Here is a 7,814-nt window from a genome sequence, read left to right on the forward strand (position 1 = left end):
AAGGATCTCCTTGTCTTATACCTCTTGAGATATTGAAATATTCTTCTGGGGTTCCATTAACAGAAATTGATATTTATTGAGTTGATATACATTTGAAAATAATGTTGATCCATTGTGAGAGAACCCAACAGCTTTTAATGTTTTACATAAGAATCTACAGTCCACCATGTCATATGCTTTCTGTATGTCCAATTTCATAAACATACTTGCCTCTTTATTCTTGGTTGTAGAATGTATCATTTCTTCAATAATGATTATACCATCTAAAAATGGATCTTTCAAGTACAAAACCTATTTGTTCCTCTGAGATAAGTTTAGGAAGTATCAATTTAAGTCGTCGAGTTAATGCCTTAGAGAGGATTTTATATATCGTATTACAAAGTGCTATGGGTCTAAAATCCCCATGAGCTTATGAATCATCTTTTTTTGGTATGAGAGTTAAGAAAGTATGATTGATCTCTGTTAATATTGATCCGCCATTTCTAGTTGCTTCTAGAGCTTCCCATAAATCTATCCCAATAATATACCAACATTTTTTTATAGAAGAATACACGAAAGCCATATGATCCTAGAGAATTGTCAGGATTAAGGTTGAAAAGTGCAGACTTGACCTCTTCTAAGGATAGAGGTTTGTTCAGTAATTTATTATCTTCTATAGAAACCAATTTCAGGATAGATTCTAACATCTTATTTTGTGCAGTCCTATTAGAGTAGTCAAAGTCGTTTAATATGTTTTTGAAATAATCTACAAATACTTCTGCTATGTTTGTAGGGTTTTCAATAATGTTACCTTTTGAATCCTTGATCTTTGTGCTTTTATTTCTCGTTCTATTAAAAATAGTGTTGTTATGGAAAATTTTTGTGTTATGATCCCCTTCTGCTAACCATGTTTCTCTTGATTTTTGTCTCCAAAAGATCTCTTCTTTTGCCAATATTTCTTCATGTTTTGTAAACAATTCTTTTTCTTTTAGGTGTCTCTCAGTATCCATTCCCTTTTTTATCACTTCATTGTTTAGTGTTTTTAGGTTTTCTTCATTATCTAATTTTTCTTTAAATATATTATTAAAATGTGTTTTTTGTTACATTTTTGTATATTTACTTTGAGCATTTTCACCTTAGACACAAAACAATACATTTTTTACCCTTGGAAGTTTCCTTGAGACCACCATAGTTTAATGTGTTCCATGAAACTATTATCTAGAAACCACATTTTTTCACATTTAAAAGGGTTTCTGAAAGTTTTTTTAGGTTCAATTAATTCAAATCTTATCAGATAATGATCTGATCATGCTATTGGTAAGATTGTTGACTGCAGTACCATGAGTATATCTCTTAACTCCCTTTTGAAGGAAAATCTATCCAATTTTTCTACTATGTAGGTCAAAATTTTCCTTCTATTATTCCATGTATAGATTCCATTATTGGTAGGAATATCTAATAAGTTGTTTTGTTTTGTCCACCTCTTGAAGTCTATAGTTGCTTGTGAGATATGCTGCATACCCTCATATTTTTCATCTAGATTTAGAATAACATTAAAGTTCCCACCTATTAGTATGAATTCATTGTGATAGTCTCTAATGAATGTACTTATTTCTTCCCATAAGTGTTTCTTATTTGCAGTCTGTGTTGGCACATATATATTTATTAGGATAATTTGGAGATAATTCCTGATACTCTTCATTTTGCAACCCATCCAGTTATGATTCGAGGTTATCAATTCTAGGTTTATCTTCCTTGGATTCCATATCATGTCTATCACTCTTGAACCTCCTCTTGATTCTTGTAGGATTATATTCCAACTACCTAGTTTCCTTTCTGATTTAGTTCCTTGTTCTTTATTCAGTTTAGTTTCTTGTATTGATATGATTTCATATTCAAATAAAGATATGTTTCACTTTAGTAAGCATTTTTTCTAAGGGCATTAAGGCCCCTAGCATTCCAAGTTGTTATCCTCATATTGTTAAGAGAAGACTCTTCCCCTTCCCTTCTTTTAGAATTTGGACTATCTTTTGCTATTCTTTAGCCTGGCCATCTACCTCTCTTAGTTCTTTAAGTAATTTCCTTCCTCGTGCCTCTTTTAGTTCTTTAAGTATTTTCCTTCCTCGTTTTGACTTTTGCTTAGCACATTTCAAAGTCTTTATACCTTCCTTATTTATTGAGATGCCCACAGGTTCTAGGTTCTCCTGAGCATTGTTGATGCTTTCTGTGCGGTTTTCTCCTTCCTCATTTTCTTTTTCTCCTTCTAGTTCTTTGATTAATTGTTCTAGTAGATTAATCTGTGTTTCATATTGTTATGTATTTTCCCCAATCTGTGTTTTCTCTTCATCTACTTTTCCGTTTACATTCCTTTATCCTATGTCAATCAGAATTCCATATTCTTTCCAATTCTATCATATTCCTTTCTCATTATCTTCTACTACATCCTGACAAGTGGTATATTTTGGAGTTCTTAATATTCTATCTTGTCTTGCTGAGGTAGGAACTACTCCATTTTATGTAGGTTCTTTTGACTCCTTAGTTTCTATGCTGAGTTGTGCTCCAAAAGGATCTGATCCATTTTCTGGAGTTTCCTAGAATTTATAACTCCATTTTTTCGCTCTTTTCCTTACAGTGATATTGCTTCATTGTGCTGAAGATGCTAGTGGAACTAATTCTTCTATATTATGTTCTTCATTAACTACTATATATTTGAATCCCAATTATTATTTATGTTTTCTTTTGAGACTGATGTTGTTCTAGATATCCCTTCATGCAATATTGGGGTACTCTTATCCAAATTTTGATGTTCCTCTGTGTAGAAAAGCCATGAATTTTTTGTGTCCTCAGTAGCTTGTGTCCTTGTTTGCTCTTATTCAAAGTCCTTTGTATTGTTGTTATGAACTATCCTGTTATCTTCCTCTTGATTATGAACCTTTTCAGTTGTTGTTTTTCCTTTTCTTTGTTCTTTTTGAAAACCTTTTTCTGTTCCTTTATTATTTCTGATCTAGATTTTTCCTTGTTTGAGTTTTCTTGAGTCTTTTTTAGGATATCTATCTGATCAATGGCATCATTGATTTTTGAGTGTGATTTCTTCATTAAGTTTCTTAATACTTCTAACATTCTCCTCTAGTTCCATCACTTATGCTTTTGGTTGCTCTAAGTCTTCTTTTAATTTTGCTACTATTCGACTTAATGAATTGAGGAGATTGATTCCTTCCCTATAACTCATTTGTGTAATCTGATTGATGTCTTCTCCCTCAAATTTTTTAGATTTCTTCAATGCTCCCGAGTACACTTTGTATGATCTCTTATTTTGTATTCTTCAACCTCCTTGTTATTTGTTAATATAAGACTTTCTATTTGGTCCTGCATTCTGATCTCTCCTTTGTTGCTGTCCTTTTCTTTTATAACTAACTCTGTTTGTTGTTCTTCTCTATTATTATCTAACCTGATTTCTTCAAAAGTCTAAACAATTTAGAGCCATCCTTCTCCCTTCTTTTAGATATTTTCTGAATCTGATTTTCCCTAGGTATATAGTGAAGTTGATTTTATATAGTGATCTATTTGTAATAATTTTAATATGTTCTTGATCATAGAGTTCTGGTTTTAAGTTAACTAAGAGTTTTACTGTTGTTGATTTGCAATGATGAGGTTCATATCCCTTAAGTCCTCCTAGTATCTCTCCAATTTGGATGAAGGTACTAATATCACATAATTCAGTTGGGATGTTATTTAATGATGCCCATATTGGTAGATTAAGTGAACTCACAATGATTTCATTGAAGTTGGGTTTCCATTTCAAATTTTAGACTATATCCATTTATGAGTTTTAGAGAATTTTTAAGTAAAACACCTAAAACTTAAATCTATGCAATGCAGATACACTAAAGAATCTGAGAGGAAAGATATACTTACCTGTTTAGAATCCATATATTTGAACCATTTCACCATTTTAGATCATTTAGATTTTGGCCCAGTCCATACAACGTACAAACCATCCTTTTTTCACTCAAACCATTTGTCTTTGCTAGTCTATTGCTGATGATGATTGTAGTATCTACCTTTGCTTTTATTTTTTGGTTCATGTGTGACTATATTATGCCTGGTTTAGCATAATGAAATTGTCCGAATTGAAATAGGGGTTGATAAGATGGTGTTGATTTATCTGAAGGGATAAATATTGATGAGGATTTTGAAATGATACTAGGGTTAGGATTAATAGCGATGCTATTAGCTTTTGAAACTTTGAAAGGTTTAGGGTGGGTCAGAGCGGCTGCACAATTTAGGGTTTGCCTATCCATAAATCTGATGTTGGATTTGATGTTGTTTTGCTTTCTCTGTGGATGATTGGATTGCTATAGTACACATGATTGTGTATTCCTTGCATACTTGGTCTGCCCAAAGAAAATAACTTATTTTTTTCTGTCTATCTTTCTCTCTTTCACCATGATTCTGTATACGTCTACCTTAGGGTCCTCGATTATTTTTTTGCTTTATATCTATTTGTTTTTGGGTCTCCTTCCGTGGGCGAACTTGCTTCCACCCTTTTTCTTCAATGTTTTTGTAAATTTTTGCAATTTCGAGGGTTTGAGGGTTAGGGTTCTGTGTAAGTTTCCTGCATAGCTTTTGACTATGTTTGGCTATTTCTCTGATTCGTTCTTCATGCTACTCTGAAACTAAAATATCAAACTGGTTTTTATGTGGAAGCAATTCAACCTTGAGTTTCTTTTGTGCTGAGGTATTTGTTGGATAAGCAATATATCTTGGTTTGCATGGAGAACACAACCATCGAGAATTGGGTTTTCTTTTACTAATATATCCTTGAAACTTCCTATTGTTCGCATTTTTTGCATTTTTGGCTTTGTCTGCCATTTTGAAGTGAAGGAAGCTTTTGTTATATTATATTTAAATTTATTATCATATATATTATCTTATTATTAATGTAATTAAATACAAGATAATTAATTTAATAAATGTCATATTATATTTACATTTATTGTTTATATTTTATGTATCATTGATGGTTAAAAATAATAATTATTCAATATAGATTTACCAATTTTATTTGAGGAAAATATAAATTTTAATTATTTTTTATTTGATCATTAAACAAAAATATTATTATTATTTTGTGGTAAATAAACTCCCAGAATTACTTTTTTAAAGCAATGAAATCTTCAACAATCTAAATTTTAAACTAGCCTCGCCTCTTGTCCCATTCTTTTGCACTTTTTTTTTAATGAAATGTAATATGAAAACATAAGTTTTAGATCAAAATTAAACCATAATTTTTTTTAATGAATGTAATATGAAAACATAAGTTTTAGATTAAAAAATATAGAAATGAGCTTCTCTTGACATATAGATAAACAAAAGAATCCAGCTAATAATTTGAATATATATAGATGCAAATATAAATAATTTCCACACATTTTAAAACATATAGAGAGAGAGGGGGAAACTAATAGAAAGATCCCTCCCATTCTCTTGTCATCCTCAATTCTCTTTCTCCCTATTTGTATCTCTCGCTCTCCCTCTTTCTATATATTGAACTCCCTCTCTTATTCTTCCCCACTCTTTTCTCTATCCCTTTCATCCTAACCGTTGTCAATATGAAAAATGAAACACTTATGACATGGTTTGAATCATTATGATTTTTAAATCAAAATTTCACACGTTTCCCCCCCTCATTGGTTAGTCTTCAATTTGCTAGAACCTTTTCCAATTAAGAAATATTGACAAATAATCTTTCATCCAATGAATGATAAAATTCAAAACAAGAATAGTGTTTTCCTATTTTTCTTAGTTGAGTGTTTTGATTGGTAATATGTTAGTCCACACCTCTAATAATCTCATTTCTTCATGCATAAATAATTGGACAAGAACAAATTGCAACAAAATTTCTTACAAAGAATCTTGAGTTGAGCTGAAACAAAGATGAAATTGTCTATGTTTAAGATCATATACTTAAAAGTCACATACGGAGACTTGATTCCTAGAGTAAACATATTAAATAGTCAAAATTGACTTATTTTTTCTAAACTTCATGTTGATGTTTAAGGAAAATTGTCGAGATCTACAATTTGTACTTCTCTTCATGTATTGTTCCCAAAAATTGTATATGGTGCAATCTTTGATAGAATTGGGGATTTGAAAGCTATGTTCTTCTGAGCATTTTTTTAGTAAAATTTTGTTAACTGTGGTGTGTGCTAAGTGTTTGCAAGTGGTGGATGAAGGAAACAGTGGCAGTGATGAACAAAAAAAAAGGTCTGTCAATTTGTAGAAAAATTCTCAGTACAAGACACGTCAATAGAGGATCGAGTGTCACACAAACCCTCCATTATCAAACTTGTAAAATGTTTAGTTGTATGACTTGTAAGACGTACAAAAATCCTACAATCTATTAGATTTTGGATGCTTGATCAAGGATAACTATAGTGGCCTCAACATATTGGTACAAGCACAACTTTCAATAGAAAAATGATATTTCAAATGCCTAGTTTATGCTTTCACATTTTGCATATGTGTCAACAAATGTATTTGGTGCATACCTTGCATCATGGTATTGCATAAAACTCGCAATACTATATTTCTTTGAGTCATTATGTCCAACAGTTCTTGCACTTTGTATGTGGTGCCAAATTTTGCATAGACATATACCAAGACAATTGAAACTACAATATTTGAAAATAATTATCCAAAATTGTAAAGATAAGTTTAAGTAGGTTTTGTAAAACTAGCATTTTCTGTCACATGACTTAAAATGGAATTGTAAAGAGAAGTTTAAATTGGTGATGATAAGATATAGTATGGTGTTCACGAGAAACTTATCTAACTATTTTAAAATCAATTGGATTTGCTTATGAAGATAAAAATAAAGATATTGATATGAACTTTGATTATTTAACACTTTTAGCCTACTAATCAAGTCGTAGTGTGTGATGTTTAAATTGTCTGAAAACCTAATTATGTAGAAAAACTATTTATTTAGTGAACAAGAGGTACATATGTTATGTTCCAGAAAATTACCATTTAAACTTAATTTACTATTATTAAGTTCTACACTTTAAATAATAAAATGTTTAAAATTTAAAATGTTCAATAATTAAACATTTGTATCTAGAGGACTTTTAACCAAGATCTTGGTTCAACATCAATCTAAAAAATTGTCTATACAATCAGACATAACACATGTTCGATTTCATAGATACATGTCTAATAGCCTTTGGGACCTTGGACCTATATAATAATTTTCGAAAGGAAGCTTCTCGTAACAGTAAATACCTCTTTAAGAGAGAACTAGATTAGATTCTCCTACTCATTCCTTAAAGAAAATGACATTGTTTGTAGAACTAATTGGACAAGATAAGGTGCCATAGAAAACATCTTAAACTTCCACCACACCAAAATCTTAGAAGTCCCCTTTACCATTGTTTATACAATTCTAACAGCTGAAAATGAATTTCATTAATATAACTTATTCTTATAAGTTAATTTTCTCAATTGTGAAACCCATCTTTCTAGTTTGCATCTCATCTATTCATCACTCGAAAACAAATTTCAATTGATAAGTAGGAGGTATTTTCTACAAGTCAAATTATGATATTGCTATCAGGTTTTAACTGTGTAATTTTTTATTCAAACTCATTGACCTTTGCATCATGAGTAGTGATTCGCACATGAATCCATCTCTCATCAGAATAAATGGAATACTTAGCACTCATTGGATCTAGGTGATGCTCGCAGAGGTGAAGCATTGAGACTTCCGAGTACTACTCCAACTCGAACGAGCTTAACTATAAAGTTTCCTCCAACAATGTAAAGCTCTTGTTTAC

Source organism: Cupressus sempervirens, chromosome 6 (genome assembly GCF_028749045.1).
Source record: "Cupressus sempervirens isolate cs-2001-9-10 chromosome 6, ASM2874904v1, whole genome shotgun sequence".
NCBI lineage: Eukaryota > Viridiplantae > Streptophyta > Pinopsida > Cupressales > Cupressaceae > Cupressus > Cupressus sempervirens.